At 49.1% G+C, this 10,292-nt stretch overlaps 1 long non-coding RNA gene and 1 other non-coding gene across 2 annotated transcripts; both read right to left on the reverse strand.

Moving 5' to 3' along the window:
• Nucleotides 1–72: 72 nt before the first annotated feature.
• LOC121149244 lies at nucleotides 73–6,454 on the reverse strand. The gene is made up of 3 exons (XR_005882634.1): nucleotides 6,262–6,454; nucleotides 2,307–2,412; nucleotides 73–528 (listed from the first exon to the last, which is right to left on the reverse strand). It is a non-coding gene; the product is annotated as an uncharacterized LOC121149244 (long non-coding RNA).
• LOC121149687 lies at nucleotides 1,160–1,286 on the reverse strand. The gene has a single exon (XR_005882823.1).
• Nucleotides 6,455–10,292: the final 3,838 nt, after the last annotated feature.

The raw sequence follows: 10,292 nt of genomic DNA on the forward strand, positions 1-10,292 counted from the left end.
GCCAAGCAGGGTCACTTCCTCTGATACAGTACTAATGTCGCAGCTGTGAGCAAAGAAATGGGTCCAGTTTTAACAAGACACATGTGTGTGCAGATTCAAATCTGCCCTCTGCTCCTGCCAAGCAGGAATCAGGGTATGGCAGAAAAGACAGGTTTCGATCAGGCTTTATGGAGTATTTCAAATGGAACACGGGTGAACAGCTAGAAACGCCACACCTGTAAAGTTTTCACAAAAATTTTATTTGACCAAGAAAACACGGTCTAGAACTGTCAGACGTGAAGACCCACTTAATTCAGATAAGGCAGATGACCAATTTACAGCATGACAACTTTTTAGTATAAAGAACCTTTATTTAAACATTTTTCTTCTCTTCTACAAAAAGAAAGCACAAGTCTAAAACAGAACCAAACAAAACTTTATTTTTTGTCACATACTCCAATCCCGTCAAACCCCAGCAAGCTGCTGCTGAAAGAGGGGGGCAGGGTTTACCTTACGAAGGCCGTGTTCACCTGAGACCTGCTGACACATCTGCCAAAACAGAAACATTTTTAAAAAATCAGAACTTTGTGATAATTCCTGAGAATGGGCAGTTAGAAAAGAAAGTAAAATAAAAAGCAGCTGTCAGTCCCTGTTCTTCCCTGAGATGTACCACTAAGGACAACACTGCGTAAGCTCCGCCTTCCCCTTCCCAAGGCAGAAATGGAGCACGGCATCAACCACAGGGTCTTGTGTAGGCTAAAACAAAGTGACTTCCTTCCTGTTGAAGGTGGGGACAACACATGTTCACTTGTGCATATCCAACAGAATATTCCCGAAGCTCTGGTCATCCACAGAGGGCAGCGAGGCCTTTTGCCTCCTGCCTCTCCTGCTCCGGAACGTGCTGCGCTTCTCAGCTCTCACACCCAAGTTGCCCACAGCCCAGGGCTCTAGGAGATGGCGTCCTGGAAGCCAGGCTGGTCCCAGGCAGGGAGGAAGGACACTGGACATCTCTGGGATCCACGAAGACCGCAGCCCGGAGCAGCCCTCTTTCTCCACTCACCTCCAGTTTCTAGTTACCTTCCTATTGGTTATCAGAGTAAAACGCTCGCAACCCCACAATTCCAACCTTTAAAGACACAGCTGCTTTCCGTGTACCAAAACACCAGAGCAGTGTACACGTGGCTGTTGGTAGATAAGTAGGTCTTGAAATCACTTTGCCAACAAGACCTGTTCTATCTACCTTTTCATTTAGGAGGCTAAAGGCAGAGTCAGCTCGACTTCAAGGACTCTGTTTTCTTAGTCTCCAGAAGAACCTGACCAAGTCTGGTTTTCACAACACGGTCCGTGAACGTTAAGGTATTACAGGGACCTATCACCTTAGGCTTAGCGAGATCTGAACTCCTGACATAACCACCTTAAATGGAAGAGTGTCATCTGAGATGAAAATGGACAGCCCGTGTCTTCCCCGTCACTAAGAATTCTCCAGAAAGAGTGTGACCATAACCTGTGACTATGACCACTCATTATTTTGGAGTTGTGATAGGACAGCTGCTGGTGTCGTTCAGACCATCACAGTGGACTGTTTCACGGCTTGTTTTCTGCTGTCACCAACTTCCCTCCAATAAAACTCATTTTTCTTCATTTTCTTTGTTTTCCCCAGATTTTGAATCAGGTTTTTCTATTTTCACGCATTCAAATCCTGGTAGACTCAAAGTATTGTTTAACTGTGCAAAATAAACCGCTTGCAGTAGGTTCAAACAGCAGGCAGCTGCACGGACACAGCAAACGAGAAGGCTCTAGCAGCATGAACTTCAGCTCTAACCTTGCCCTTTCCCACATCTGTCACTTAAGAAATGCCGGAAGAAATGTCCTCAGGTTCAGACTGGACAGGAATACAAGACACTGATTGGGAAACACCAGTCGGTAACACCGAAGCACCTTCCCAGCTGTGCACATCAACAAGGCACAACGGAGCTTTTTTAGAGATGGGTTCACTCAGTACATTTGTTACTTCTTGGCAAAATCATCTATTACTCTGCCTCCCAGAAAGACCCCTACCCTCCCACTGCCTTCCACATCCCAAGCACGAATTAAAGCAAGGAGGAAAAACAAGCCACTCCATCGAGAAGGAGGGCCAGCACTGTGGAGGGAGGCGTGAAAAGTGCCTGATGCTGGCTTCCAGGCTGTTCACGGCTGCACGCGGCCACAGCTGCCTAGGCACTCCAGGCAGCCTGCTGCCTCCTTATCGTTCCAGTGCCCGAGGAGCTCAAAAATCCCCTCCTGGAAGCACGAAGTCTTCCTCTCCAGGCCAAGTGCCGCCCACTCACCTTTCAGACACCAAGGATATCCAGCGACCCCGGGGCTTGTTTCTGCTTCACCTGTAGGGACCTCTGAATGGCCAGAAACGACGCTCTGCTGCCAGGGGTCACACATCTACAAAGAAGATGGACGTGCAATTACGCTCCAGAGCAAAGCAAGCCTACTCATTCGACAGCAAACCAGCTCTCACACTGGTGCATGCTGGCAGGGGGTTAGAAGGGCAGCAACAAACAGACAGGTTACCCTCCCTTCTGCGTCTGGTCCGCTGAGGGGTCTGACACAGCTCCCACTGGTAAGAGAACATGGGCTGGGGGGGAAAGCCTTGCACTCTGGGGAGGGGGAGGATATACAGAACGTGCAGAATAGAAAAGGTGTGCTTTAGAACGTTCCTTTGGAACTTTCACACTCACATTTAGTATCTGTCACAGTTTTAACTTTCCCAAGAGCTCAAAGACCTACAACATGCACATTTCAGATCCTATGCTTGGTTCGTGTATCTCAGGCTGGGGCTGTAGGCTGCCCCCTTGGCCACCCTTATTGGCAGCCTAACCTCACCGTGGTTTCAGGTGGTTTTGGAATCTAAAACATTCACACAGCAAACTGCATATGACTTAAGCAAATGAAAAGCCTGAGAACTTACAGAACTTATGGGTCAAGTCCCATGTTTTTTTGTTTTGTTTTTAAAGATTTATTTATTCTTATGGGAAAGTCAGATTTACAGAGGAAAGATAGAAAGAGTTTCCATCTGCTGATTCACATGCCAAATGGACGTAACGGCCGGAGCTGAGTCAATCCGAAGCCAAGAGCTTCTTCTGGGACTCCCAAGTGGGTGCAGTGTTCCAAGGCTTTGGGTCGTCCTCGACTGCTTTCCACAAGCAGTGAGCTAGAAGGGAACTGGAGCAGCCGGGATACAAACTGGCACTCATATGGGATGCAGATGCATACAAGGTGAGGACTTTGTTCACTAGGCTATGGTGCTGGGCCCAAGTCATGTTTCTAAAAATCATTTTATGGGAACCCTTTCCTTACAAGTAATATAAAACAGCTAGAGCACCTCAGTACCTAACAGAAGCCCTTCTCTCCCAATTTAGTCTCTAACAGGGGGAAATCAAGTGGAGGAATCTGTTACTGGGATCTTGTGTTTTCGGAAAAGGTAACAGACAGATGGCTTGAATTTAAGAATAGCAGAATCCTACAGTCATTACAAATCCGAAACAAATGCTCCTAGTGCTTCAAAGCCTCCCCAGACAACCACACATTAACATCTTCCACGGGACTCTGCGTAAGGGATTTCTAAACACCATTTACCTATTTGCCTATCGAGTATAAACACAGAATTTGGTATGTTTTTGAGCAGATACTTCTTGGAGGGAAAAAAAAAAAAATCCTACAAGTTCTCAGAGAAAGGAGGCCAGGGCATGCTACTGGCTCCTGGCAGAGGCAGAACCGGGACAACAGGCTCCCCTAGGGGTGAGCCAAGCGCCAGTCCCAAAGCACTTAATCTTCTCGGCCCTCAACTCTAGGATGGGAAGAACAGACTGTACAGGTGGGACGTCGTCTGGGCCTGGAGCTGTACAACTCCTTGGAGAGCGCGACCATGCCTGACTGTGTTTAGGGTGACACCTCTACGCAGGTCACCATCACCTGCGGTAGCAGTCATGTGTGTCCATAACGGAAAGTGACTCTACATCACTCGCACAGGCCACCTGTTCTTAAACATGCTCCCTCTGACAGCCTCTGAGGAACAATAACAATACCAAGACACTAGTCGCTCATTTCCATTACTGAGCAGCACAATTCAACCAGAGGCTGAAAACTACTGAGTGTGTGCTTACATGTTCTTGTGTGTCAACACGGTTTCTCTGGGTAACGTGCCACACAGCAGCTCTCCAGAGTTCTCAACAAAGTTTAAGGGGACCTTGAGATCACAGAACATTCATGGTTCCTCGTAAAGAAGAGCTGGTGGAATGAGCTGCTCTGTTGCAAAGATGGCCAACGGCTTTCAAGGCTGGGCAGATGTTCAGACTGCCTTCTGGACCTGTCCAGTGCTCACCCTTTCCTCACAGGCTTGCTACTTCCCGATAGCACACAGGCATTTACAGCAACGACGGAGAACTTTTCTCCTGTCAACGGCCACTGATTAAAGATACGGACAATATCACTCACAGGCCATACAAAATTATCAACTTAAAGCTTGGGATGGAAGCTGCCACTACGGCAGAGCCAGTGAACTCACTACCTCCAGCTCTGGCATCCCATTCAGGCACCAATTCAAGTCCTGGCTCCTCCACTTCGAACCTAGCTCCCTGCTAATGAGCCTGGGAGAGCAGCAGAAGATGGCTGAAGTCCCTGGGCCCCTGCACCCACGTGGGAGACGTGAAAGACGCTCCTGGCTTCAGGCTTTGGGCCAGACCATCTGGTGAGAGAACCAGCGAATAGAAAATAGCTGTCTCCCTTTCTAACTTGGCCTTTCAAAAAAACTAAAAATAAATAATCAACTTGGTTTGCTATCAAATCACTGAGTTTCTTCTTTCTTTTTTTTTTTAATTTATTTTATTTTTATTGGAAAGGTAGATTTGCAGAGAGGAGAGACAAGAGGAAGATCTTTCGTCCACTGGCTTACTTTCCAAGTGGCCACAATGGCCGAAGCTGCGCCAATCTGAAGCCAGAATACAGGAGCTTCTTCTGGGTCTCCCACACAGGTGCAGGATCCCAAGGCTTTGGGCCGTCCTCACCTGCTTTCCCAGGCCACAAGCAGGGAGCTGGGAGCAGCCAAGATACAAGCCAGCACTCATATGGGATCCTAGCGTGTGCAAGGTGAGGACTTAGCCACTGAGCCATCGCATCCGGTCCATATTTACTGAGTTTCAACTTCCACCTGAAATTGCCTTGGCAGGCCTGGACCGAATGATGTCATATTGGATGTTCCTCACTCGACTGATGGCACAAGAAAGGCAACAGCAGACATACAACGCATTTAAAGAGCCTAAGCACCAAGTGCAATAGTAAGACCACAGCTGAGAGCGAGTCTCGCACAGAGGCTGGCCCCTGGGATATGCACACCCCGCACCAGAGTGCCTGGCTTGGGTTCCTGCTGACACAGCCCCGGTCCCAGAGTCCTGCCACCACCACCACTAGCCTCCCTTCTTCCTGCAAGCATGGTTTGAGTTCAAAGCCCTGGCTTTTAACCCAGCCCCGACCTGGCTGTGGCAGGTCTCTGAGGAGTGACTCAGCGACCAAAGACCCCTCTCTCCCAGTAAAACGAAAACAAATGCAAAGCTTAAGGGAAAAACAGGGGGGCGGGGGGGGCTGTAGTTAAAAAATACAGCAAAGGTTCGACTGCAGAGAAATTTAGGTAAAATTTCACAAGTCCTTCTATCACATAACCATAGCGCACGCTCAGAATCAGCGGTCAGCTCTAAGTCTTCTGCAGCCAGCCTATCAGAGCCTTTCTTTGTAATCTAGGTAACAAAGCTTCATCTTTTTGACACAGACACTGCTGGAGTGGACACAGCAGGGGCACAGGTGGAATCGGGGCTTTGGCTCAACATGCTAATCCTCTACCCCCTAGTGTCGGCATTCCACAGGATCTTCGGTTCGAGTCGCAGCTCCACTTCCCATCCAGCTCCCTGCTTGTGGCCTGGGAAAGCAGTCGAGGACGGCGCAAAGCCTTGGGACCCTGCACCCGCGTGGGAGACCCGGAAGAGGCTCCTGGCTCCGGATCGGCTCAGCTCCGGCCTCTGCAGTCACTTGAGGAGTGAACCAGCGGATGGAAGATCCTCTCTGTAAATCCGCCTTTCCAGTAAAATAAATAAAGCTCAAGAAAAAAGCAACAGCACCAGTCTCCCCATCCCCTCCTACATCGGACTGTCCTTGAATGGGTTCACACTGCCCCAAATCCCACCAGCTCCTTCCCTCCCAAGCTCCCAATACCCACGCGCGGACACACACGAAGGAGCGCACCCCATCCTGGACCACAAAGGCAGGCGTCGGCGCCGAGCCGCTGCCCCGTCCTCTCCTGTGTGCAGCCTCGTCCTCCCGCCAGTCACCCCCGCAAGCGGCCGCCTCGGGATAGGGCCACCGGTCAGGCCCTCACGGACACGGCCTAGCACCCTCTCCGCGGGCGCCCGAGCCGGGCGGCGATTACCCCCACGCAACACGCTCGGCCAGCCGGAGGCAGCCATTCTCCCTCCTCCCTTTCCGCCTCCCCGGGGCCTGGAGAGGAAGTCCCGCCCCCCGGCGCGGTAACGGGCCGCGCGAAGAGGGACCGCGCATGCTCGGAGTGGAGGGCAGGGCCGCCTCTGCCGGGATGACAGGGTTCCCTCATGGACCCTAAGCGTGGGCCAAAGCTGACGATCCTCCCCTGGCCGACCCGCATCTCTCCGGGGACGCCTTCATGCCGCGGCGGACGACCCCAGGGGCCCTGGCTGCCCAGGTGGCGGCAGCTGCGCCTTGTTTTGGTCTCTCCCGGCCATCTCCGTCGCCCCCATGGTTGTCCAGCTTCCCTAGCTTTGGCCCCAGCTCGCAGCTGCTGGAAGCACCACCACGGGTCCACAGGGGAAGGAACGACGGCCTCCATCACCCCGGCCCGAGCGCGCATCAAGGGTCCCAGTCCTGAGGGGAAGGCCCACCCGATTCCAGGGTGAGCTGCTCATGGTTGACTACGCTGTCATTTTGTCAAATCTCCTGGAAGGACACTCGTCTGTAAGTGGGGTGACACTTGGCAAGCCAGTACAGCTGTCAACGCTCTTTAAAAGTCAGTTAATGCAGCAGGCACGATGGCTGAGTAGCTAAATCCTCACCTTGCATGCGCTGGGATCTTCTTTGGGCACAGATTCCTGTTCCGGCTGCTCCACCAGCTGGAACCTGTGGCCTGGGAAAGCAGTTGAGCAAGGCCCAAAGCCTTGGGACCCTGCACCCATGTGGGACACCTGGAAGAAGCTACTGGCTCCTGGCTTCAGATCGACTCAGTTCTGGCCATCGAATGGAAGATCTTTCTCTCTGTCTGTCCTCTCTGCCTTTTCAATAAAAATAAATATATGTTTTAAAAGTCAGCAAGCCAAGAGTGGAGAACGAAGCAGCCACGATACAAATGGATTCGTTTTGATCTGGGAAGGAACATAGGGCTGCTGTCTTCAAGGAGTTTCTCCAGCACCAAGGGCAGAAGACACACTGTGGACAAGAAAGCGCAGGCTTGTGCAGAAAGTATTAGAGTGGGGTGGGGGTTGGGCTTGACTGCTGTCTGGGAGCCGGGACTGAGATGCAGGTGCATGCAAGGTGAGGACTTTAGCCACTAGGCTAACGCGCCAGGCCCTAGATACTTATTCTTACCTTTAAATCCTAAAAGATTATCTCAGTTGTTTCCACTTTGCGGAATTTGTGAATAAAACTCGTAGGCCCGGCGCGATAGTGTAGTGGTTAAAATGCTCTCCTTGAACGCACCAGGATCCCAAATGGGCGCCGGTTCTAATCCCAGCAGCCCCCCCACTTCCCATCCAGCTTCCTGCTTATGGCCTGGGACAGCAGTCAAGGGTGGCCCAAAGCCTTGGGACCCTGCATGGGAGACCCGGAAGAAGCTCCTGGCTTTGGAGCAGCTCAGCTGCTTGGGAAGTGAACCATCGGTCTGAAGATCTTCCTCTCTGTCTCTCCTCTCTCCTCCTCTCTATATATAAATGCCTTTCCAGCAACAACAACAACAACACAAAAAACTGTAAACACCTACTTACAGGATTTTGTGTGGAGTTAGGTTAAAACCAAGGGCTGCCGAGTCAGTCCGCCTTCCAAAGTGGCTGTTTGCTTGTACATTTTCTTGCCCATGCTCACCACCGTTGGGTGCTTTTTGGCATTCTGGATTTTGGCCATTCTAGCAGAGGGGTGGTGATGTCTTGTGGCTTTCCTTTGCATTTCTCTGCCGACAGATGCTCTGGGATGTCTTTTTCATACATTGGTCTCCCAACATATTTATCTTCTCTGGTAAAATATCTAGAAGGATCTTTGGCCCATTTTTAGATTGTGTTGTTTTCTTTTTAACTTTTTTCCTTAAGTTTATTTGAGTTGTATTCACTTGCTGCACCAAGTTGGTGACAGCCTCCAAATCTGACTGAACTGCCAAAAGTATTCGTGGGGACTTGCTCTGTCTTCTGCGCTGTGCAAAGTTCTGGGTATGGATGAAGGAAATGTATAGCTGATTCATTTGTAGTAAGAAAAACAGACATTCAAATGAAGGATTAAGTGATGTTATTACAAATAACAGAAGGCTCCACTGGCAAATAGAAAACTGCCTATAAACACTGAGTTCTACAAGGAATTTAGGGGCATTTTAAGCAGAAGGTAGATTTAATTTGACTCAGGCGTGGGAAACAGTCAGAGGACCAACAGCAGCAGGGCTGTACACGGTGAGGCCCCGTGCACTCTGCTGGACAAGGCTTGCCAAGAAGGCAGCCTGGGCCACTGTTCAGATGTTTTGGAGGAGCAGTATAAACACAGTACAAATCCCGCTTTCATAATATTTACTCTCGTAGGAAAGGAGACATAATAAAAAATATATAAACAAATGTACTTCAGCTTGTAGAAAGGTAGAATTGGAAGTATTTTTCTGCAAAAAAAAAAAAAAAATCCATGTAGTTTTTTATGGTCAAAAAAGTTGTGGGAGCCTGGCACAATAGCGTAGCGGTTAAGGTCCTCACCTTGAATACACCAGGATCCCATATGGGCAATGGTTCTAATCCCGGCAGCCCCACTTTCCATCCAGCTCCCTGCCTGTGGCCTGGGAATGCAGAGGAGGAAGGTCCAAGACTTTGGGACCCTGCACCTGTGTGGGAGACCTGGAAGAGGCTCCTGGCTTTGGATTGGCTCAGCTCCAACACTTGCGGCCACTTGGGGAGCCAACCATCGGATGGAAGATCTCCCTCCCTGTCTCTCTTTGTATATCTGCCTTTCCAATAAAAAATAAATGAATCTTTAAAAAAAAAAGTTTGTGGAAGATATTATATTCTCAAAAGTATCCATGGTTTTCAAATGTTTTAATGTAAAGAAAATAGAGTTCATGTATTTCATATATAGACTTAAGCACAAAATATTTTCTACTCATGCTTTACCTGCCATCTTCCTTTCTTTCCTATTGTATCCTTCCATTTAAAAAAAATTTTTTTTTTAATTTAAAAGGCATATTTGCAGAGAGAGAAAGAGAGCTTCTGTCTGTTGGTTCACTCCCCAAATGACCACAACAATCAGAGCTGAGTCAATCCAAAGCCAGGAACCAGGAGCTCCCACATGGGTGCAGGGTGCCAAGGCTTTGGGCTATCCTTTGCTGATTTCATGGAGCAGATGGGACACAAACCAGTGTTTATATGGGATGTCATTGCCAAAGGCGGAAGCCTAGCCCACTATGCCATGGCGTCTACCCTGCAATTTTTACCAAGACATACTTCCAGTTTATTTTATAACAAGATTAATCCTCCACTAAATAAGGAAATAACCAAGAAGTAAGTAGAAAAACTGCTATTCCTCAAGGGTAGAAAAAAGGACTCTAACAAACTGTGTTGTTTTCTCATTGCTGCATTAAAAGGTTTCTTCAGTTAAGAGAACAGTTTTGTATCAGGTGTATTTTCTGAAAATGTGGTGAACTACTCTGTGGTTCATCTTTTCACTCTCCTGAAATCGCAGAGCAGAAGTTTTTCATTCTAAGAGACACAGTGTATCAATTATTTCATGGATCATGACTTCAGTGTTACATCTCATAGTCATCCCCACACGCAAAAGCACCTAGACCTTCTGTTCCTTTTTCTCGTTATTATTTGTTATCATTGTAATTATTTGAAAAGCAGAAAAAGAAGAGTGAGCTTCCATCTGCTGGTTCACTCCCCAAATGGCCACGACACCTAGTGCCGGGCCAGGCTGAAGCCAGGAGCCTGGACTCCATCCTGGTCTGCCACATGGATACTTAGGACGTTAGTGTTTGAGCCACTTGTTGCCACTTTCCGTTAGCAGGGAGC

Source organism: Ochotona curzoniae, unplaced genomic scaffold, assembly GCF_017591425.1.
Source record: "Ochotona curzoniae isolate NIBS_2020 unplaced genomic scaffold, NIBS_Ocur_1.0 scaffold_4701, whole genome shotgun sequence".
NCBI classification, from domain to species: Eukaryota; Metazoa; Chordata; class Mammalia; order Lagomorpha; family Ochotonidae; genus Ochotona; species Ochotona curzoniae.